General features: G+C 37.4%; 1 non-coding gene across 1 annotated transcript; it reads right to left on the bottom strand.

Annotated features, from left to right (window-relative positions):
* Positions 1-23,523: 23,523 nt before the first annotated feature.
* LOC148565214 (small nucleolar RNA R71) lies at positions 23,524-23,631 on the bottom strand. The gene has a single exon (XR_015883991.1). It is a non-coding gene; the product is annotated as a small nucleolar RNA R71 (small nucleolar RNA).
* Between the last annotated feature and the right edge of the window lie 1,978 nt (positions 23,632-25,609).

Here is a 25,609-nt window from a genome sequence, read left to right as displayed (position 1 = left end):
CTTGACTTGGGAATGAGGATCCAAGGAATCCTATCATCGCCATAACCACAACTATGGTAATTACGATGAGTCAATCTCGCCTAGTCAACCCCAACCATCGAGGAGTAAGTCAAGCAAGCATAATTGACCTTAATCCATAAGTCCTAGCTAACTTACCAAACTATTTGATAAAAGGCTAGTGTCAATGGAAACAAGAGTCAACTAACTATCCAAGAATTACCACTAAATGTCGGACATTATGACTCTAGTATCCTAGGAACTCCCACAAGCCAAGGTGGAAAAATCTACTCAAATTCTAAAGTTGGCATTTTCACAAACACTTTGAGTGCATGAAAGTAAAGCATGGGAAATTGTAAAAGAAAATAAAAACTATAACCAAGCTATCAACAATATCACTAATAAACATCCAAACAAGCATAAAAAAAGCATGAAACATTAAATTCATCAAGCAAAACTCCAAGTAATACAAAATTGGAAATATGAACAAAGCACTTGAACCAAGAGGAATTGAAAATAAAGACAATGTAATTAAAGAGAAATTAAAGAGCACTTACAAAAGAGTTGATCAACATCCAAAATAAAGGCTTGCTATAAAATGCTACATAAAAATTGCATAAACCCCAGGAGAGCAATTCTACCTACTCCTACTCCTACTATATGAAATTATGAAAAATAAAGTCTAAGTCCTAATCTACCTAAAAAGCTTCCCTTTGATATGTGTTGAATCCCCCTTATATAGCACTCCAAATTCAGCTCTAAGCCTTCAAAATTTGGGCCAAAAGCCCTCATAAAACGCACAGCACGCGTTTCATTTACAAAATCACGTGCAGGGACCTGTGCGGACGCACAGATGCGTGCGGCCACACACTTGGCTGAATGGGTGATGAGTAATTTGGTGAAAAATAAATTTCTCCCAAAACACACAAATCTAACCGGCAAGTGTACCGGGTCGTATCAAGTAATAAAAACTCACGGGAGTGAGGTCGATCCCACAGGGATTGATGGATCAAGCAACTTTAGTGGGTGATTAGTTTAGTCAAGCTAACATTGAGTGATTTGAGTGACAATTGAAGCCAACAGAATGTAAATGACAAGGAAAATTAAAGTGCAGAAAGTAAATTGCATTGAAACTTAAGGGGCAAGAAATGTAAATTGCAAGAATCTTAAATTGCAAGAAATGTAAATTGCATGAAATTAAAGGGGAGTCGGGTGCAGAGAAATTAAAGAGAGCAATAGATCAAGCAACTGGAAATGTAAATTGCAGGAAGAATAAAGGAAATTGGATGCTATGAATTAAAACAGAATTTAAACTGTGAAGTGCAGTGAAGTAAGGAACGCTCAGATTCTCAGCTTAATTGCAAAATAAAATTGAAGATCTCAGGGAATCAAAGAGACTAGAAAACGAGTCTAGATCTCAAGCCCTTCCTTGATTCAACAGAGAATAATTGCAGAAGAAGATAGAGAAGAAAGCAGTAAAGAGAGTTTTGATTCAAATCACAATTCACTGAAATTATGCTGACAAGTAAACAGAGAGAATTCTCAAGGTGAGATTGAAACAGAATTTCTTCAATTCTCAACCCAAGATTCAAAAACAAAGAAAAGAAAATTTAAAGAGAGCTCTTGAATCCTCGTGCTCCCTTCTGGAGCCAGCCTCCCCACAAATATGAAAATGATGCCTTATATAGGCTTTACAAAATGGAAATGAAAATGAAATTAAAAACAAATTACAATTAAATGAAATTCCTATTTTATCTATTTCTTGTGCCTTTGAGTGATGATCATTTGGGCCCTTGCTCTTGATGGAATTGGGTTGATAAAGGCCTTGGTTGATTGCTCTTGGAGTTTGAAGAGGAACCGAATTGAACCAATTGAACCGGTTTTGAAATTAGCCATAGTTGGACCTAACGTTTGAGCCAAAGTTAGGGGCCTAACTTTGGCTCCAACTTTTCATAGCAGCAAGCAACATTCTACTGGTATGGACGTTGGTGCCAACGTTAGGGGTCTAACTTTGACCCTAACGTTGGCCTCCCTTATTCACATTTATGGGGCCAACTTTGTCCTCTTGTCATGTTGCCAATTTTATGCCCAATATAGACTATCATATATGGTTGGAAATCTCTGAATGTCAGCTTTCTAACCCACTTGGAATCACTTCAATTGGACATCTACAACTCAAGTTATGCTCATTTGAAGAGGGCATGGTCGCTGGCTTTGGTGTGCAGCGTTTGAGGTAACGTTAGCCCTCAAACGTTGGCGAAAACGCCAGTTCTGGAGGCTCAAATGTATTGTCCACCCCATACTATTATATATTTTTGGAAAGCCCTGGATGTCTACTTTCCAATGCCGTTGGGAGCACATTATTTGGAGCTCTACAGCTTGAGTTATACTCCTTTGAAGGTGCAGAGGTCAGTTGGCCTCACTGCAGGTTGCCACCATGTTCGTTTATGCACATTGCGGGGCAGTTTTCTCCCTCAATTTTAGTGTCCACCATGCAGTGTCATATATGCTTGGAAAGATCTTGATTCCTACTTTCCAATGCTTCTTGAATCACCTCATTTGGAGCTCTGTAGCTCAAGTTATTCTTGTTGGAAGTATACCCCTTGTTGCCTTGTGGTGTGTGGCGCCAACGTTAGCCTCCAAGTTAGGGGGCTAACGTTGGCGCAAACGTTGGCCCCTCTCCCTTATGTCTTCATGTGCCAACGTTAGCCTCCAAGTTAGGGGGCTAACGTTGGCGCAAACGTTGGATGGCCAGGGAGGAATTCATGTGCCAACGTTAGCCTCCAAGTTAGGGGGCTAACGTTGGCTCAAACGTGGGGAGCCCAGGGAGTAATCTTCATGCCCAACGTTAGCCTCCAAGTTAGGGGGCTAACGTTGGGGCTAACTTCATGCCTCCAGGTTCAATTTCACTTATTCCTCTCTTCACTCCTAGCCATTCCTCTTTGCTTCAACCTTTCTCCAAGCTTTCTTCACCTATCATTAATCAACCAAACACATCAAAGCTATGCTCAAAATCATGAGATATTCATTCTTTCATAATATGTGACAATTTTAGCATAAAACCTCATGAAATAGCATGAATTCATACATGGTTGATTAAATCAAAGGAAACATGAAAATCTACCCAATTGGCTTGCTTATGGCTCAAGAAAGTGCATAATTCAATTAAAAACAAAAGAAAAAGGCTAGTTAAAATAGGCTAAGATGACTTGTCATCAATGGGCTCCTGTGCGTACGCACAGGTACTTGTGCGCATGCACACATGCAAATTTTCTCTTGTGCCTGCGCACACACATTTGCCTGTGTGTGCTTTTCCTTATTTTCTTCATGTGTTCTCCCTTGTACATGCTTTCTTCCACTTTAGCTTATCCATTCTTGCCTAATTGACCTGAAATCACTCAACAAACATGTCATGGCATCAAATGGAATAAAAGTAGAATTAAATTGCTCATTTTAAGCACAAAATTTCATATTTTCACATTTAGGATCAAATTGGAGACAAAACACAAAAGTATGCTATTTTGGTGGTTAAGTGTGAGTTCATGTGCTAGAATCCCTCCAAATTGAGTCAAAATATACCATTAAATATGGACTCATCAACGGTCTTCCCGGTGCCTTCCCTTCCATCCCCTCCCTCTCTTCTCCTTCCTCTTCTTCCTGTTTTCCCTATTTCATTTCTTCCCCTTCTGCGTATGTTTTACTTATTTTGATTAATGGAGTTAGGGTTTTATTTGGGAACTTTAATGTTAGGATAAAATATGTATCAGTAATATAATAATTTTACAAGGTATTTGAGATAAAATAACAATTCAGAAATCAAATATAATACTATAAAGATTACTTTCAAAATACGCAAGATTTTATTTATCAATATATCAATGAACTCAAATAATTATTTTTAATTTAAATCATAAAGTAAACATACTAATCACATTTTATAAAATACAGTTTAAACCCGAGAATATCAATTATTCAGATTATATGCCATAATCTTTCATAATCTCTCTATTACCAAAACTTTAATTTCAATTTGTATAAAACAACTAATTATAATAAAAATTGTACATACACATTAATTAACTTAAACTCAAACTATTTATAAAAATTAATTTAATCATTCCTAATAAATTAATCTCTAAAAGTTCAATTTAATAAAATAAATCGTAATTTAATCATAATACAAATTTCTTAAATTAAATTATATAATACCTTTATTGATGAATTTTAATTTCAAATAACCAATTATAAAAATTTACACAAAAATATTAATTATCTTAACTCCAAATATTAATAAAACTAATTTAATTACTCTTAATTGATTAGTTTATAAAATAAGATATCAAATTAATAAAATAAGTCATAACTTTTCAAAATAGAAGTTACTTAAATTAAATTGTACAATTTTTCTTATTTTTCAATTACTAAAATTATACAAAATATTTCATTATAATAAGATTACTTAACAATAAATAAATGATTCAAAATAAAGCTATTTTCGGATCTATTTAATTATTTCTAATAAAATAATTTCTAAAATTATAAAGTTTAAACTTAATAAGATAAAATCACAATTTATTCACATTTAGATTTTCAAAAATGCGGGATGTCACATGAAGTCGATTCATTGCTCCCTTAAAATGATCTCGTGGCTCTTGTTCTGCTTGGCTAACATAATTAGGATCATATTGCTTTTGGATTGATAGATATGGACATTCCCCTATGGAGGGTTGTGGTGGAAAGAAAAATTCATCTTGTGGTTGAAAGTTTGCATATATTGGAGGTGGTGTATATTGAGGTGGTGGTTCTTGGGAGTAATTGAGTTGGAATTCGGGTGGCTTTATGTATGGTTCATTTGGCTCAAAAGGTGGTTGGTATGGTGGATATGTGTTAGGGTCATATAGAAGTGTTTGATAGTAGGGGGATTGTAAGTATGGTGGTTCCAAACTATATTGAGGAGGGGGTTCATAGGCATATGGTGGTGGTTGTTGGTAGTTACAAGGAGGTCCACCATAGCCATTAGATAGGTATGCATCAAAGGGTGGTTTTTGCTTATAGTATGTTGGAGGAAGTTGTTGCCAAGAAGGTTGTCCATAAGCTTGAGGCTCCTCCCACCTTTGATTGGTCCATTCTTAATGCATGTTCTCATTGTAGTTTCCATTTCTTACAACAAAATTCGAACCAAACTCATAGCCAAGGTGGTGTGAATTCATAATCACAAGAGAAAATAAAAACAAAAACTTTACAAGAAATAATGAAATTAAACTCCTAAAACTAGCAACAACTAACAAAGAGACAAAAGGCAAACATATTCACAATATTCACAATAAACCAATAATAAGGCACACATTTGCAATTCCCCGGCAACGGCGCCAAAAACTTGACGGAAGAAAAATGTCGGTAAAGATTTTTAAAAAAATATCGCGTTGCAAGTATAGTTCTAAACCGAGAACTAAATCTCAATCAACGTTTAGAATGTTTGTCACTTAAGCAAACCCAATAAAATTAACCGAAGCATTTAAACCTCGGGTCGTCTCTCAAGGAATTGCAGGGAAGTGTATTTATTACTGGTTATGAAAAAGTATATTTTTTGGTTTTGTAATAAGAAACAAGAAAGTCAAATGGCAAGAAAATAAACTAATAACTAACAAAGCTCTTAGCAAGGAAAGAGAATTAGAAGTCCTATCCTCATTATCATCATCAATTGTGATGGTAAATGTGAATTGCCTTCACTTAGTGAACCTCTAACCAATGGAGGAAGGTCAAGTGCATACAATCAACTTGAGTTCACAAGTCCTGGTCAACTCGTATTGAGAGACTAGCTTTAGTGAAGTTCAAGCTAAAGGACAATCTTCAATCACCAATCAATAAAAGACTTTTGATAACTCAAGAGTCTCTAAATAATCAATCCACGTCAAGAACATAAAAATCTAAATTAAAATCCAACCAAGCATTTTATCAAACACTTAGAAGGCACAAAATAAAAACATAGGAAACTAACAAGACATAGCAAAATCTAAGACTAACAATTGCAAGAAATCAATAATAACAGATGAAGAAAGAAGTAATAAACATGAAATACCTCAAATTGCATTAAAAGGAAATTGAATCTAACATGAAGAGTTCTTAAACTAAATTGGAAAAAAAAAGAAATCAACAAGAAAAGTAGATGAACTAAAGTACTAGAACAAATAAAAGTAAAAGAAAACTAAATTAAAGCAAGGTAAAAATATGAATTTGAGAAGAACTAAAACTAAAAACCCTAAAACCTAGAGAGAGGAGAGAGCCTCTCTCTCTAGAAACCTACATCTAAAACCTAAAAATTGTGAATGAATGAAAAGTGAATCCTCCCTCCAGCTCCACTTTGCAGCTTCTAATATGTATTTTCGGGCCTGAAACTAGGTCAAAAGCAGCCTAGAAATCGCCCCCAGCATTTTCTATTGATTGCAGCACGTGACACTCATCACGCGTACGCGTATGTGTCGTTGAACATTGCACCTTGCCACGCGTAGGCATCAGCCACGCATGCGTGTCATTTGTCTGCTGCACCAGTCATGCGTACGCGTCGTCCACGCGTGCACGTCGCTACCAGATTCTGAAATCCTTAATTTCTTGTGTTCCTTCCACATTTGCATTCTTCTTTTCCATCCTCTAAGCCATTTTTCCCTATAAACCCTGACAATACTTAACAAACATATCACGGCATCGATGGTAATAAAAGAGGATTAAAAATTAGCAAATTTAAGGCCAATGAAGCATATTTTCAATTATAGTACGAAATTAGGAAGAAAACTTAAAAACATGCAATTTATATGGATAAGTGTGAGAATAAGTGACAAAATCCACTCAATTTAATATAAAATAAACCGTAAAATAGTGGTTTATTAGTGATTGTGTTGAGTAATGAGGTTGATGGGAATGTGTGACATGTTGATGAATTATGATATGTTGAATGATGATTGTGTTGGTGTTTGATGATGATAATGTATTACGACGAATATATATTATTGATTTGTGTTGTGGTGAGAGTTTGGTTATGATGATGAGTTGTTGAAAATTGGTTGAAAATTGATGTTAGAGTTTATTAGAATAATGGATGGATCATATGTTGAATTGAATGAATTAGTAGAGTAGCTATGATATGAAAGTGGATATGTGTATGGTGGAGAATTGATGTAGTTTTGGTAAGAGTTTGGAAGGTTTGGAATGGAAAGTTTTGAAAGCTTTGAGGTTTGGCACTTTTATAAAAAAAACTTGATTTTTAATGAACTTCGGCAATCCATAACTTAAGCCTCGGATTTTAAATTTGAATGAAACCTATCTTGAATTAAAGATAATTTCAAGAGCTTTAAAAAGGAATAAATTTTTTGAAAATCTGAATTTTGTAGAGGAAGTTATGGACATCGGAAGTTAGGTGCAAAAATCTATTTTCTGCAAACTTAACATTTTCTGGAAACTGGCTTGGATGTGTACGCAGCGCATAGCTGCATACGCGGCATGGTCCATTTTTACCTGTGTGCGTACGCACGAGGACGTGTGTATATGCACACACTGAGAAGTTTGCAAGCGTGTGTACGCACACATATGTATGCATACGCACACTCTTCTGTTTTGCACCGAAACTCTATTTTCCACGATTTGACCTTCTCGGCAAGCCTGTAAACCTCTGAAATTATTGTTTCAATGGAAATTTACTATTTTTGAACTATTGAATAATCCTTTTATATTCCAAACTTTTAGAAACTCTAATTAAAAGGTATCAGTAAGGTTTTGAGTCACAGAGTATGGGTTAGCAAGTTGAAGAAGGGGATACCTGATTGGATGAGATGATGAAGGTAATGAATGAGATGATAATAAAGGAGTTGAATTAAGAGGATGATAAATGATTATGTTTGAGATATACGTGACCAGGTAAGAGGCGATGGTGTTGTCCACTCGCTCTAGATATAAGTTAAGAAGCCCATAATCTCATTGATATGGTGACAAACAACCAATATTTCTTTGCTCATTAGAGACAACGCCAACCATCACAGAGGAAAGGAGTGCTAGAGTTGGAAGGAGTAGACACAATCCTGGCTCAACACAAGGTAATGCAGCAGCAGATTTAGCAACAATTTGAGCAAATGGCCAAGAGAATTGATAGCCTCCAAGTTGCAGCTGTGAATACAAGCCAACCATCAACCACATGGGTACAGAATGAAGAAAACCAAGAAGATCAGCAAGAACAAATCCAATATGTGCTCAACCAAGGTTCTGGACAGAATGAAGTGTATGGTGACACCTACAATCCATCCTGGAAGAACCACCCAAACCTTAGATGGGGAGATAACTACAATCAAACCCAACAGCCATGGCAAAGAAATTCAAACCAAAACTACCCAAGAAATAACCAGCAAAACAACAACCAAAATTCATACAGAAAACCCCAAAATAACTACCCCAAGTCCAACTTTTATCCATCCAATAATCAAACCACCAACCAAAACACTTATCATCAATCCTCAACATCTCACAACCAACCACAAATCTCACAAGACTCTCAGAGAATCTCTAATCTGGAGATCTTAATGGAGAAGATGATGAAGAACCAAGAGCTTACAAGCAAAAATCAGGAAGCTTCCATGAAAAATATGGAAAGACAGATTGGACAGCTTTCCAAGCAAATTGCTATTGAGAGACCATCAAGCTCATTACCAAGCGACACCATTCCTAAGCCAAAAGAAGAGTGCAAAGCTATACATCTAAGGAGTGAAAAGATATTGGTGGACAATAAAGAATCCACCAAGAAGCCTATTGAAAGCAACAAAAAGCCAACAGAGAAAGAGGAAGCTAACAACAAGGATGTGACAACAAGTAAGCATACTTTAGAGAAGCTCAGAGAGAAGGACAACCAACCACACAATTCAAGGGGAGAAAAAGGAAGAACTAGCCCAAGGACAGAAGCAAGTGGGGAAAACTTTCACACCTCCATTGCCATATCCCCAAAGATTCAACAAAGAAGCAAAGGATCAACATTTTCACAAGTTCCTTGAAGTTTTCAAGAAATTGGAGATAAATATTCCACTGGCTGAAACATTAGAGCAGATGCCTCTATATGCCAAGTTCTTGAAGGAGCTTATCAACAAAAAGAGAAGTTGGCCTGAGAAGGAAACTATATTGCTCACTGAAGAATTGCAGTGCATTAATCCAGAAAAGGCTTCCCCCTAATCTTGAAGACCCTGGAAGTTTTTTTTTGCCTTGTACTATTGGCAGTATGATCATCAACAAGGCACTGTGTGATTTAGGGGCGAGTATCAATCTAATGCCCTCTTTTTTGGTAAAAAAGTTGTGCATAGAGGAAGTGAAGGCAATACAAATGTCTCTAGAATTGGTGGAAAAGTCAGTGATATGTCCCAGGGGTATGATTGAAAACCTTCTAGTTAAGGTGGACAAATTCATATTCTCTGCAGATTTTGTGGTCTTAGACTCAGATGAAGATGGAGGTGATTCCATTATACTGGAAAGACCATTCTTGGCCACAGCAAGGGCCATTATAAATGTGGAGCAAGGAGAGTTGACACTCAGAATGCATGATTAAAGCATCATCTTGAATGTCTTTCCAGAAACACAACACATTGATGAAAAGAGAAACTGCATGGAGACTGATAAAGGAGACTTGCAATGGAAGAAAAAAACCAACAAGACAATCATTGATTACCTTCCAAAGCAAGAAACAAACAACATAGCAGGGCAAAAGGAGAATGAAACTATGCAGAGTGATGAGGGAAAGCAGGAAGAAATTGAAGTGTTAGCTACTGAGAAGGAAAGTCCAAAGATGCAGTCCATTGTCAAAGGGGAAGGATCCACACACAGAAAGAAGAAAATCAAGAAAAGGGTTAAAAAAGGGGTGGAAGAACAAAAAGACCCCAACTGAGGGATTTCAAAAAGGGGATAAAGTGCAATTAATCTACCAACAATTGGGGGCAAGCCAACAAGCTGATGACTACTACACTGTCAGCAAAATACTCTCACTAGAGCATGCTGAAATTGAGCAACAAGGCACTAAAAGGAAGATCACAATGAGGGGAGACAAGTTGAGACACTACAGTCATCAACCACCCTTATGAGGGGCCAATGTCAAGCTAGTGACAATAAAAGAGCACTCCATGGGAGACAACCCATGATCTAAGATTTTTGCCTTGTTTTTAAATTCAATAATCTATGATTATTCTAGCATGATTTTGAATTCTCATGAACATACCTGATAGTTGTATGCACTGTTTTGGAGCATATGCTAGACTTCTAAGTTTAGTGCGCCTGAAGGCACTCCAAATTGGCTTTTCAAGCTTTCTTAGACTATATGCTTAATCATTTTGATGAAGTATACGGCCAAACATTAAGTTTGGTTTCTACACATGCATTGATTTTCAGAAGAATTAATTTCTGTTCATAAAATCAAAGTCATGCATGAATGGATCATACATTTTTTCATTTTAGGAATTCATGATTAAAAATAAAGTGTGTCTTATGATGAAGATACCAATTGTGATGAATTACTCACATTTTACATTAATCCCTTAGCAAGAGACAAGTTTGGTGTTCACCAATTCTTGGTTCACTGTCTAAGGAGCACAATCGGTTCTTTATGACTAAGGAACATGATAAATAAGTTTAAGCATTCATCACTACATCACCGTGCTATACTTTTATCCCAAGGCTTACCATTTTGATTTAATTGAATAGAAAAAAAAGAAGATTGAGGTGAAGACAAGAAGAGAAGGCACGGCCATGACAAGACAAGGGAGAAGGGTCACATGTGCTTAGAGAAGTGTGCCCCTTGGGAAACAAAATCTGCATGCTAGCACCTTTAGAGGCCGAACCTCATGCAACTAATGAGGAGAGAATCCTTGTCAATCTTCAACAAAGCATGCAGACCGTTCATCTCATGAGCTTCCCATCATATTTAGCTCAATCTTCACCCTTCATGCTCTCAACCGAAATTCTTCTCCAAATGAGTTTTTGTCCAAAGCTATGATGCCTTGCCTATAAATAGGTTGAGACATTCCATGCATCACATATTCTTACAAGCCCTCCTCACAATTATAAGCCTTTGCTCTACCTTTTGCATACCCAAAAACACGTCCCATTCCCAACTCAACAGCAACATTCCTTTCTTCACCCTCCTTGCACTACAAAATCGTGCCTCAACCAACCACAAATTCACCCTTGCTTCTCCCCTCTATTTGAATCCATGGCCTCATCAAGTTCAAGGAGAAGAAAGGACAATGAACCAATGGTGGCCGAACCTCTTGCCTATGATGCCAAGAAATTTAAATCTCAATTTCATGAAGCAAGGTATCATAGGCTTATGAAAACAAAGCATATCATTCATGAGATGGGCTTCAACTTGAAGGAGGGGGAGTATCCCATCATAAGGTAGATTACCAAAGATAGGAGATGAAAACTTCTATGTGCACCTTTCACTGATATTAGTGCGGTTATGTTGTGAGAATTCTATGCCAATGCAGTGAAGGAAGGTGTAAACAGCTCTCCCTATAAAAGCTTTGTTAGAGGTGTTGAAGTAGACTTCAGCCCAACCACAGTCATGAGAGTCCTACAGTTGAGAAAGATAACATATGAAGAACTCAGCTTTGAAAGCAGAATGCAGGGACAGAATGACCTTGATGATATACTGGAGGGAATATGTTTGGAAGGCTCAGACTGAGAAAGAGATTCAAAGGGAACCCCAAGTCACTTGAAAAGAATGGATCTCACGCCTGAGGCCAAGGGGTGGTATGAGATAGTAAGAAGATCTATATTTTCTACTGGAAACACCTCAGCTATCATAGTCAAGCGTGCACTCTTGGTATACTGTATCCTACATGGAGGAGAAATCGATCTTTCACAAATCATAGCTAACAGTATTCAAGAGATGGCGAAAAACACAAGTAAATCGAGTAGGCTGGGTCATCCAAGCACCATTCTAAGGTTGTGCAACAGGGCTGGAGTGCTCTTTGAAGATGAAGACACAGAGAAAGTAAAAGTAGGAAAGGGAATCACAAAGAAAAGCATGGAAGGGATCAATGAAGAGGATGACCAAGAGGAGGTAAGAGCTCCCAGAAGGAGAAGGCCACAAAGAGGGGAAGAACAAGCTCCTAGTGCATTAGAGTTGAGTGAAATGAGAAGAACAATTGAGGAAATATCTCAACAACTCATGCAGGCACAACAAGATCAATATCTAGAGCACCGAAAGCAATATTTGAAGGATAGAGAGTAAAATAAAGTTTGGCAGCGCAGAATGGAGGAGAAACAAGAGAGCTGGCAGCAACAAATGATGGCCCAGCAACAAGAATTTCAAACAAGATGCTTTGAAGGGCAGAAGGAACAATCAAAAAATTTTAAAGAATCATATGATAAATTGTATTTGAGTCAAGCTAAGTATGGGGAATATACTCACAACTTGTATCAGTGGAAGAATATACATTATACCATTGAAGAAAGTAGGCACACAGATAGAATAGAGTATGATGAGGATACACAAGCAAAGTTAGATTATTTGACCCATAGCATGCCAGCACTGAATCCACAAATCAAACTATTTGAGCAATGCCAAGAGTTAAGAGACTGTCAGAGGGCAAAGACCGAGAGGCATTCATCATGGATGCATCAAAGATTGGAGGCAGCAGGACTCTCAGGTCTCATAGACTCTGTCTGGGATAGAAGATGCCCTGGTGAAGAAGCTCAGGACTATTCCAAGCTCTGGAAGAGAAAGAAGAAGAAGGGAGAATCAAGCAAAAACCAGGGACATAACAACTAGAAGGTGGTGAAGTTCTTTCATAATTTCAAATTAAATAAGGAAGATGTATGTCTGAAACATGATATGCCTCCAATTGCTCTTTGTTCTGCATTTTTATGTTTTGAGTAGTTAGCTTGAAAGTGATCTGCATAATAATTGTCATCCTTCATTATCTTGAATCTTGTTTTGTTTCCCTTCTGCTTGAATAAAAGAAAAATGTTTGAATTAGAAAGTGAATATCCAATGTTGCAAAAGTTAGAATGAAAGTTAGTGGTGGTATTTGTTTGATTTAATGCATAGCTTATGAAATAAAAGCTGCATAATGACATTTTCCTAGAAGTGTGAACTGGTTTGCTGTTATGAAGCCTTGTATCATTGAAAATCCCTTGAAAATGAATCAAAATAGAAAGAAAAAGAAAGAGAAAAGCCAAAAAGTGGCAAAGAAACAAATAATAAGGCTAGACACCAATAGCTTGGACCCTAGGACACATGCCTGTGGTGTTTTTGTACTAGGATATGCTTGGACAAGTAAGTTCTGAGGAGTATTTCAAAACTTGGCCACTTAGATCAACTGATCTGGGATTGCCAACTGAAAGTCCACCATCAAGAGCAACCTAGCTACAAAACACTTAGTAATCCAAAGAGATGCTGGGTATCAATGATCCTAGGAAGAAAAGGTGAGCCATGTGTCTGTAGTGAAGGAATGTTGAGCAAAACTAAGCCAAAGGCTGCTGCAACATTTGCCACCACGCCTTCAATGAATAATAAGATCTTTAAGCAAAATAAGGAAAGAAAAATGAGCAAGGAAACAAGCAAAAGTGAAGCATTATAGCAGCAACCTTAGTGAACCTTTGAGGAAACATATCTTATGTAACAGCACTTAATAAATGAGCTATCATTGTCTGCATAAAACCTCATGAACCAAGTTCAACTATTTGCTAAATAAGGATATGCATACTTCTCTGTTTCATTCCATCTTCTCTTCTGTTTGATGCTTGCTTGGGGACAAGCAGGGTTTAAGTTTGGTGTTGTGATGACAAGTCATCATATGCTAGCTTTGCAAGCATTTTTCACTTGTTTCATTAGGTTTTATGCACTTTCTTGCATTGTAAGTAAGTAATTTGGAGTGGAATTGCATGGTTTTATTGAATCAATCAACCACCCTTTAATTGACACAAAATCATGAGGTTTAAGCTAAAATTAATTGGTTTTTAAATGAATTTTAAATCTTGTGAATTTGGTGATATTTTGATTGGTTGTTTTGATTACTTGTAGGTGAAAAAAAAAAGTAATAAAGAATGTGTAGCCTGAGGGAAGAGAAAAGCGTGGCACAATCAAGGACAAGGGCCATAGAGCTCTTACCAAGAGCTCAGCGCTCTCACAAGGAGCGCTACTCAAGGGACCAAGGCCAAGCAAAGGGAAAGCTACGCTCTCCTTGTAAACCGAGCACTACACAATAACAAGGAAGCAAGGCAAAATTGCACAAAGCTCGGTTGGTGCCAAGAGCTGTATCGGGGGCCTTCCAAAAATAAATTCAAGGAAAATGTTTGCTAGTGAAGGCCACAAGGTTCGAACTCATGAGCAAGGAGATTAAGGGAAGCGCTACCCTTGCAAGGAAATAAGCCAAAATTGGCTGAAGTGCATTCCCTGGGATTCGAACCATGCACATCACGGAAGCAAGGAAGGAGGCGTTGCTTTGTTGTACAAAGGAAAAGGGCCAGCAATGCTTCCCCAAGGATTCGAACTTGAGCTCACACTAGAGACAAGGAGGAAGCTGCGCTCATGCCATGAACCGAGCCTTGCCCTGGGAGCAACACCCATGGGCTAAAAATTCAATCAAAATTCCAAATTAATTCAAGTCTTCACCAAATAAAAAAGGCCCACTCCAAATTCTGAGATCCAAAAATAGGAAGTGTATAAATAGAAGTTAGTTAGATTTAGAAAGCACCTTGATTTTACTTGGGAATTTTTTTCATTGGAGTTCACTTTTATCTTTGAATATTCACTGTTAGTTGGGAGATAGGGGAGGAGAATTGAGCTCTCTTCTTCTGGGATTTTCTTTTCTACTTACTTGACTCTTGTTTTGGATCTTGGGTGGAGAATTGAAGAAATTCTGTTTCAATCTCACGTTGAAATCTCTTTCTGTTGATTTTTCTGAATAATTCAAGGAATTGTGCTTGGGATCTAAGTTTCTCTATTGATTTTCATCTTTACTTCTTCTGCAATTGTTCTTGGTTGGATCAAGGAAAGAATTGAGATCTAGACTTGTTTTCTAGTCTTTTGACCCCTGAGATCTTTACTCTCTTAGTGAGAGTCTGCAATTTAAGTTTGGTTCTTTTGCTGTTTGCTTCTTCAAGCAATTTTACTCTTCTGTTTGAGATATGTTTCAATTCAAGTCATCTTCTATTCTTCTACTGATTGCTATTTACTGTCTTTTGTTTAAATTCTGCATTCCCAGCTCCCGGACCCTTTTTATGATTCAAGCAATTTACATTTCTTGCACTCTAAGCTTCAGCTCTTTACATTTCTTGCGATCTAAGTCACTGTCATTTACTTTACTTGTTCTTTAAGATTTGGCTCTTTAATTCTTCTGCACTTTAAATTCTTGTCAATTTCCCCCCTCCCTTTACTTTTCATGCAATTTAGCTTCTGTCAGATACAAATCACTCAAATCAACTCTTATTTGCTTGACTAAATCAACCACTAAACTAAAATTGCTCAATCCTTCAATCCCTGTGGGATCGACCTCACTCACGTGAGTTTTATTACTTGATGTGACCCGGTACACTTGCCGGTTAGATTTGTGTGTTGGGAATTTATTTTCCAAAAATACACATCAAGTTTTTGACGCCGTTTCCGGGGATTGAATTAGATTGACAATCATTAAGTAAGGTGGTGATCTAGATTAAGCATTTTTTATTTTTCTTTAATTTTGACTAACTGGTGCACGAAATTGTGATGTCCAAGCTCGAACAATCCCTGGCAACGCGAGCAACTTGGTACGCGTAATCGTGATTACACTTTAATTATGTAAAATTCATGGCTCTTTCTTTCCCTGGTAATGGCGCCAAGAACATGGTGCCAATATCATGGTTCACAACTTCGATACAACTAACCAGCAAGTGCACTGGGTCGTCCAAGTAATACCTTACGTGAGTAAGGGTCGAATCCCATGGAGATTGTTGGTATGAAGCAAGCTATGGTCACCTTGTAAATCTCAGTCAGGCGGATATAAATTGATAATGGTGTTTTCGAATAATAAATAATAGAATAGGGATAGAGGTACTTATGTAAATCATTGGTAGGAATTTCAGATAAGCGAATGGAGATGCTTTTCGTTCCTCTGAACCTCTGCTTTCCTGCTATCTTCATCCAATCAGTCTTACTCCTTTCCATGGCTGGCTTTATGTGATACATCACCACTGTCAATGGCTACCTTCGGTCATCTCTCGGGAAAATGATCCAATGCCCTGTCACGGCACGGCTAATCGTCTGGAGGCATCACCCTTGTCAATGGTTTCATCTTATCCTCTCAGTGAATAATATGCTCACGCACCCTGTCACGGCACGGCTATTCATCTGTCGGTTCTCGGTCATGCTGGAATAGGATTTACTATCCTTTTGCGTCTGTCACTAACGCCCTGCAATCGCGAGTTTGGAGCTCGTCACAGTCATTCATTCATTGAATCCTACTCGGAATACCACAGACAAGGTTTAGACTTTCCGGATTCTCTTGAATGCCGCCATCATTCTAGCGTACGCCACGAAGATTCTGATTAAGAGATCTAAGAGATATTCATTCTAGCTTATTTCATATAGAACAGAAGTGTTTGTCAGGCACGTGTTCATAGGGGAGAATGGTGATGAGCGTCACACATAATCATCACCTTCATCACGTTCTTGGGTGTGAATGGATATCTTAGAAGCGAAATAAGATGAATTGAATAGAAAACAGTAGTACTTTGCATTAATGCTTGAGGAACAGCAGAGCTCCACACCTTAATCTATGGAGTGTAGAAACTCTACCGTTGAAAATACATAAGTGAAAGGTCCAGGCATGGCCGAGATGGCCAGCCCCCTAAAACGTGATCAATAGTCTCCTAAGATGAACAATGGATTAAAACTGAGACCAAAGATGTCTAATACAATAGTAAGAGGTCCTATTTATAATAAACTAGCTACTAGGGTTTACATGAGTAAGTAATTGATGCATAAATCCACTTCCGGGGCCCACTTGGTGTGTGTTTGGGCTGAGCTTAAGTGTTGCACGTGCAGAGGCCATTTGTGGAGTTGAACGCCAGCTTTTGTGCCAGTTTAGGCGTTCAACTCTGGTTTTAGCTCCTTTTCTGGCGCTGGACGCCAGATTTGGGCAGAGAGCTGGCGTTGAACGCCAGTTTACGTCGTCTATTCTTGGCCAAAGTATGGACTATTATATATTTCTGGAAAGCCCTGGATGTCTACTTTCCAACGCAATTGGAAGCGCGCCATTTCGAGTTCTGTAGCTCCAGAAAATCCACTTTGAGTGCAGGGAGGTCAGAATCCAACAGCATCAGCAGTCCTTCTTCAACCTCTGAATCTGATTTTTGCTCAAGTCCCTCAATTTCAGCCAGAAAATACCTGAAATCACAGAAAAATACACAAACTCATAGTAAAGTCTAGAAATGTGAATTTAACATAAAAACTAATGAAAACATCCCTAAAAGTAGCTAGATCCTACTAAAAACATACTAAAAACAATGCAAAAAGCGTATAAATTATCCGCTCATCACTAACACACTAACTGTTTGAATTTTTACTTAAGCTAACTAAAACCTCACTCTAGCAATGGAGTGAAGTGTTTCTGGTTTTCTGGTTTGGTTTGTTTCTTGTGCTTATTTGTATGACAGAGGCAAGAAGAGAGACCCCTATTTTCTGTGAAGCTGATGAAAGAACTCTTAGGAGAATAAGAAGAGAAGCCAGAGGAAAGGGAATCATTGGTGAAGAAGTTTTTGAGGAAGAATACCAAGAAATGGAAGGGAACACTTCCAATGCTAATCAAGAGAGAGTGGTCAACAACAATGGTCAACCACATAGGAGAGTTTTGGCTTCCTACACATTTGCAAATCCTAGACATTATGGGAGTAGTATCTTCACCCCAAATGTCAATGCAAATAACTTTGAATTGAAGCCACAACTCATCACATTGGTCCAAAATAAATGCTCCTTTGGAGGAGGACCACTTGAAAATCCAAACCAACACTTATCCACTTTTTTGAGGATTTGTGATACTATCAAATCTAATGGTGTGCATCCTGACATCTACAGGCTGTTGCTATTTCCATTCTCCGTCAGAGACAAAGCTACTCAATGGTTGGAGATATTTCCAAGAGAGAGCATCAACACTTGGGAAGATCCAGTGAGCAAGTTTCTTGCTAAATTTTACCCACCTCAGAGGATTATTAGATTGAAAACTGAAGTGCAAACATTCACACAATTGGATGCCGAATCTCTATATGAGGCATGGGAGAGATACAAGGCTCTAGTTAGGAAGTGTCCCCCTGAAATGTTCAATGAATGGGACATATTGCATAATTTCTATGAAGGTTTGACACTAAAAGCCCAAGAAGCACTAGATCACTCAGCAAGAGGATCCTTACAACTCATGAAGACTGTAGAGGAAGCCCAGAATCTCATTGATATGGTGGCAAACAACCAATAGTTCTTTGTTCATCAGAGACAATGCCAACCATCACAGAGGAAAGGAGTGCTAGAGTTGGAAGGAGTGGATACAATCCTGGCTCAACACAAGGTAATACAGTAACAAATTCAGCAACAATTTGAGCAAATGACCAAGAGAATTGATAGCCTCCAAGTTGCAGCTGTGAATACAAGCCAACCATCAACCACATGGGTACAGAATGAAGAAAATCAAGAAGATCAGCAAGAACAAATCCAATATGTACACAACCAAGGTTCTGGACAGAATGAAGTGTATAGTGACACCTACAATCCATCCTGGAAGAACCACCCAAATCTTAGATGGGGAGATAACCACAATCAAACCCAATAGCCATGGCAAAGAAATTCAAACCAAAACTACCCAAGAAATAACCAACAAAATAACTACCCCAACTCCAACTTTTATCCATCCAATAACCAAACCACCAACCAAAACACTTATCATCAACCCTCAAAATCTCACAACCAACCACAAATCTCACAAGACTCTCAGAGAATCTCCAATCTGGAGATCTTAATGGAGAAGATGATGAAGAACCAAGAGCTTACAAGCAAAAATCAAGAAGCTTCCATGAAAAATATGGAAAGGCAGATTGGACAGCTTTCCAAGTAAATTTCTATTGAGAGGCCATCAAGCTCATTACCAAGCGACACCATTCCTAATCCAAAAGAAGAGTGCAAAGCTATACAGCTAAGGAGTGGAAAGACATTGGTGGACAACAAAGAAGAAACCAAGAAGCCTTTTGAAAGCAACAAAAAGCCAACAGAGAAAGAGGAAGCTAACAACAAGAATGTGACAGCAAGCAAGCATACTCCAGAGAAGCTCAAAGAGAAGGACAACCAACCACACAATTCAAGGGGAGAAAAGGAAGAACTAGCCCAAGGACAGAAGCAAGTGGGGAAAACTTTCACACCTCCATTGCCATATCCCCAAAGATTCAACAAAGAAGCAAAGGATCAACAGTTTCACAAGTTCCTTGAAGTTTTCAAGAAATTGGAGATAAATATTCCGCTGGCTGAAGCATTAGAGCAGATGCCTCTATATGCCAAGTTCTTGAAGGAGCTTATCAACAAAAAGAGAAGTTGGCATGAGAAGGAAACTATATTGCTCACTGAATAATGCAGTGCATTAATCCAGAAAGGGCTTCCCCCTAAACTTAAAGACCCTGGAAGTTTTTTTTTGCCTTGTACCATTGGCAGTATGATCATCAACAAGGTACTGTGTGATTTAGGGGCGAGTATTGATGAGCGTATAATTTATACGCTTTTTGGCATTGTTGTTACATAGTTTTTAGTATAATTTAGTTAGTTTTTAGTATATTTTTATTAGTTTTTAAATAAAAATCACATTTCTAGACTTTACTATGAGTTTGTGTGTTTTTATATGATTTGAAGTATTTTCTGGCTGAAATTGAGGGACTTGAGCAAAAATCAGATTCAGAGGTTGAAGAAGGACTGCAGATGTTGATGGATTCTGACCTCCCTGCACTCAAAGTAGATTTTCTGGAGTTACAAAACTTCAAATGGTGCACTCTCAATTGCGTTGGAAAGTAGACATCCAGGGCTTTCCAGCAATATATAATAGTCCATGCTTTTTCTGAGTTTAGATGATGCAAACTGGCCTTCAACGCCAGTTCCATGCTGCATTCTAGAGTTAAACGCCAGAAACAGGTTGCAAATTGGAGTTAAATGCCAGAAACAGGTTACAAACTAGCGTTCAACTCCAAGAGAAGCCTCTACACGTGTAAAGCTCAATGCTCAGCCCAAACACACACTAAGTGGGCCCCAGAAGCGGATTTATGCATCATTTACTCATTTCTGTAAACCCTAGTAACTAGTTTAGCATAAATAGGATTTTTTACTATTGTATTTATATCTTTGGATTATCTTTTGATCATTTTGAGATCTCTAGACCTCCATGGGAGGCTGGCCACTCGGCGATGTCTACCCTATTATCACTTATGTATTTTCAACAGTAGAGTTTCTACACACCATAGATTAAGGTGTGGAGCTCTGCTGTTCCTCATGAATTAATACAAAGTACTATTGTTTTTCTATTCAATTCAAGCTTATTCTGATTCTAAGATATTCATTCGCTCCTCAATATGAATGTGATGATCGTGACAGTCATCATCATTCCCAACCTCTGAACGTGTGAGTGACAACCACTTCCGTTCTACCTTAAATTGAATGAGTATCTCTGGGATTCCTTAATCAGAATCTTCGTGGTATAAGTTAGAATCCATGGACGGCCATTCTTGAGATCCAAAAAGTCTAAACCTTATCTGTGGTATTCTGAGTAGGATCTGGGAAGGGATGGCTACGACGAGCTTCAAACTCGCAAGTGCTGGGCGTAGTGACAGATGCAAAAGGATCAATGGATCCTATTCCAGTATGATCGAGAACCGACAGATGATTAGCCATGCAGTGACAGCGCATTGGACCATTTTCACTGAGAGGACAGGATGTAGCCATTGACAACGGTGATGCCTAACATACAGCTTGCCATAGAAAGGAGTATGAATGATTGGATGAAGACAATAGGAAAGCAGAGGTTCAGGAGGAACAAGCATCTTCATACGCTTATCTGAAACTCTCACCAATGAATTACATAAGTATCTCTATCTTTAATTTACGTTTTATTTATATTTTAATTATATTTTAATTATCAAATATCCATAACCATATGAATCTGCCTGACTGAGATTTGCAAGATGACCATAGCTTGCTTCAAGCCGACAATCTCCGTGGGATCGACCCTTACTCACGTAAGGTTTATTACTTGGACGACCCAATGTACTTGCTGGTTAGTTGTGCAAAGTTGTGACAAAGAACTAAGATTATGAACGTGCGTATTAAGTTTTTAGCGCCGTTACCAAGGAATGAACCGTCACGATTTTTGCGCACCAAGTTTTTGGCGCCGTTGCCGGGGATTGTTCGAATTTGGATAACTGACGGTTCATCTTGTTGCTCAGATTAGGTAATTTTTTATTTTATTTTAACCTTTTTATTTTTTTATTTTCGAAAATAATACAAAAAAAATTTTCTTTTTCGTTTTTTCCAAATAATTTTCGAAAAAACTAAAGAAATTAATAAAATCATAAAATCAAAAATATTTTTGTGTTTCTTGTTTGAGTATAGAGTCAATTTTTAAGTTTGGTGTCAATTGCATGTTTATCTCTTTCTTGGATTTTTCGAAAACTCATGCATGGTGTTTTTCATGATCTTCAAGTTGTTCTTCGTAAGTCTTCTTGTTTGATCTTTAAAATTTCTTGTTTGGTATTTCTTCTTATTTTTCATATGCATTTTTGAATTATTAGTGTCTAAAGAATAAAAATTTTTAAGTTTGTGTCTTGCATGTTTTTCTTTTCTTAGAAATTTTCAAAAATAAGTCTTGATGTTCATCTTGATCTTCAAAGTGTTCTTGGTGTTCATCTTGACATTCAAAGTGTTCTTGCATATTTTTCTTGTTTTGATTCATAATTTTCATGTTTTGAGTCTTTTTGATGTTTTTCTCTTTCCTTATTAAAATTCAAAAATCAAAAAAATATCTTTCCCTTTTTCACTCATAAATTTTCGAAAATTTAAGTTGACTTTTTCAAAACTTTTTAAAATTTAGTTGTTTCTTATGAGTCAAATCAAATTTTCAATTTAAAAATTCTATCTTTTTCAAATCTTTTTCAAAAATCAAATCTTTTTCATTTTTTCTTTCATATTTTCGAAAACTTTATGATTGATTTTCAAAATCTTTTTCTTATTTCTAATTCATATTTTCAAAATTAATGCTAACAATTAATGTGATTGATTCAAAATTTTTAAGTTTGTTACTTGCCTATCAAGAAAGGTTTAATCTTTAAACTCTAGAATCATATCTTTTTACTTTCTTGTTAGTCAAGTAATCAACTTTAATTTTCAAAATCAATTCTTTTTAAATTTTTTTTCAAATCTTTTTCTAAATAAATTTCAATCACATCTTTTTCAAAATCAATTTCAAAATCTTTTCTAACCTCTTATCTTTTCAAAATTGATTTTCAAATCTTTTTCAACTAACCACTTAACTTTTTGATTTATTTTAAAAGTTTACTATTTCAATCATATCTTTTTCAAAACTATCTAACTAATTCTCTCTTTAATTTTCGAAAATCACCTTCCTCTTTTTCAAAATTCCTTTTTAATTAACTAATTGTTTTAAATTTTAATTTAAATTAGTTTCATTTTTTCTTCTTATTTTCGAATTCTAACTTTGATTTTAAATTAAAAACAAAAATATTTTTATTTTAATTTATCTAATTTTCGAAAATTCTTCTCCCTCATCTCATTCTAATTATTTATTTATTTACTAACACTCCTCTTCATCTAAGAATTCGAACCCACTCCTCACCCTTGTGTTTGGATTCTCATCTTTTCCTTCTTCTATTCTTATCTTCTCCTATTCACGTAAAGGAATCTCTATACTGTGACATAGAGGATTCCATATTTTCTTTTCTATTTTCTTCTTTTTTCATATGAGCAGGAACAAGGATAAGAACATTCTTGTTGAAGCTAATCCTGAACCTAAAAGGACTCTGAAGAGGAAGCTTAGGGAAGCTAAAGCACAACTCTCTGGAGAAAATCTGACAGAAATTTTCGAAAAAGAAGGAGACATGGCCGAAAATAATAACAATGCAAGGAAGATGCTTAGTGACTTTACTGCACCTAATTCCAATTTACATGGAAGAAGCATCTCAATCCCTGCCATTGGAGCAAAAAATTTTGAGCTAAAGCCTCAATTAGTTTCTCTGATGCAACAGAACTGCAAGTTTCATGGACTTCCATCAGAAGATCCTTTTCAGTTCTTAACTGAATTCTTGCAGATCTGTGATACTGTTAAGACCAATGAGGTTGATCCCGAGGTCTACAGGCTTATGCTTTTCCCATTTGCTGTAAGAGACAGAGCTAGAATATGGTTGGACTCTCAACCTAAAGACAGCCTGAACTCTTGGGATAAGCTGGTCACGGCCTTCTTAGCCAAGTTCTTCCCTCCTCAAAAGCTTAGCAAGCTTAGAGTGGATGTTCAAACCTTCAGACAGAAGGAAGGTGAATCCCTCTGTGAAGCTCGGGAGAGATACAAGGAACTAACAAAAAAGTGTCCTTCTGACATGCTTTCAGAATGGACCATCCTGGATATATTCTGTGATAGTCTATCTAAATTATCAAAGATGTCATTGGACCATTCTGCAGGTGGATCCATTCACCTAAAGAAAACGCCTGCAGAAGCTCAAAAACTCATTGACATAGTTGCAAATAACCAGTTCATGTACACTTCTGAAAGGAATCCTGTGAGTAATGGGACGCCTCAGAGGATGGGAGTTCTTGAAATTGACGATCTGAATGCCATATTGGCTCAGAATAAAATATTGACTCAGAAAGTCAATATGATCTCTCAAAGTCTGAATGGATTGAAGGAATCATCCAACAATACTAAAGAGGCATCTTCTAAAGAAGAAGCTTGTAATCCTGAGAACCCTGCAATAGCAGAGGTGAATTACATGGGTGAACCCTATAGAAACACCTATAATCCCTCATGGAGAAATCATCCAAATTTCTCATGGAAGGATCAACAAAAGCCTCAACAAGGCTTTAATAATGGTGGAAGAAACAGGTTTAGCAATAGCAAGCCTTTTCCATCATCCACTCAGCAACAGACAGAGAATTCTGAGCAGAATCCATCTAGCTTAGCAAATATAGTCTCTGATCTATCTAAGGCCACTTTAAGTTTCATGAATAAAACAAGGTCCTCCATTAGAAATTTGGAAGCACAAGTGAGCCATCTGAGTAAAAGAGTCACTGAAACTCCTCCTGGTACTCTCCCAAGCAATACAGAAGATAATCCAAAGAGAGAGTGCAAGGCCATTGATTTAACCATCATGACCGAACCTACAAGGGAGGAGGAGGACGTGAATCCTAGTGAGGAAGACCTCCTGGGACGTCCAGTGACCAATAAGAAGTTCCCCTTTGAGGAACCAAAAGAATCTGAGGCTCACCTAGAGACCATAGAGATTCCATTAAACCTTCTTCTGCCCTTCATGAGCTCTGATGAGTATTCTTCTTCTGAAGAGAATGAAGATGTTACTGAAGAGCAAGTTGCTAAGTTCCTAGGTGCAATCATGAAGCTGAATGCCAAATTATTTGGTAATGAGACTTGGGAAGATGAACCTCCCGTGCTCACCAATGAACTGAATGCATTGGACAGGCAGAAATTACCTCAAAAGAAACAGGATCCTGGTAAATTCCTAATACCCTGTACCATAGGCACCATGACCTTTGAGAAGGCTCTGTGTGACCTGGGGTCAGGAATAAACTTAATGCCACTCTCTGTAATAGAGAAACTTGGGATCCTTGAGGTGCAAGCTGCTAGAATCTCATTAGAGATGGCAGACAACTCAAGAAAACAGGCTTATGGACAAGTAGAGGACGTGTTAGTAAAGGTTAAAGGCCTTTACATCCCTGCTGATTTCATAATCCTAGACACTGGGAAGGATGAGGATGAATCCATCATCCTTGGAAGACCCTTCCTAGCCACAGTAAGAGCTGTGATTGATGTGGACAGAGGAGAGTTAGTTCTTCAACTGAATGAGGACAACCTTGTGTTTAAAACTCAAGGATCTCCTTCTGTAACCATGGAGAGGAAGTATGAAAAGCTTCTCTCACTGCAGAGTCAACCAAAGTCCCCACAATCAAACTCTAAGTTTGGTGTTGGGAGGCCACAACCAAACTCTAAGTTTGGTGTTGAACCCCCACAGTCAAACTCTAAGTTTGGTGTTGGGAGGTCCCAACAATGCTCTGCATATCTGTGAGGCTCCATGAGAGCTCACTGTCAAGCTATTGACATTAAAAGGCACTTGTTGGGAGGCAACCCAATGTTATCTAATTATATTTAGTTATTTTCTAATGTTATTTTATGTTTTCTTTAAGTTGATGATCATGTGAAGTCACAAAAACTACTGAAAAATCAAAAATAGAATGAAAAATAGAATGAAAAATAGCACACCCTGGAGGAAGAGCAGTCTGGCGTTAAACGCCAGAAACAAGCATCTGTCTGGCGTTTAACGCCAGAAACAAGCACCAAGCTGGCGTTTAACG

The sequence above is a fragment of the Arachis ipaensis genome, chromosome B5, assembly GCF_059453495.1.
Source record: "Arachis ipaensis isolate K30076 ecotype BB chromosome B5, ASM5945349v1, whole genome shotgun sequence".
Lineage (NCBI taxonomy): Eukaryota > Viridiplantae > Streptophyta > Magnoliopsida > Fabales > Fabaceae > Arachis > Arachis ipaensis.
Note: the sequence above shows the minus strand (reverse complement) of the source record. Positions and strands in the feature narration are given on the sequence as shown.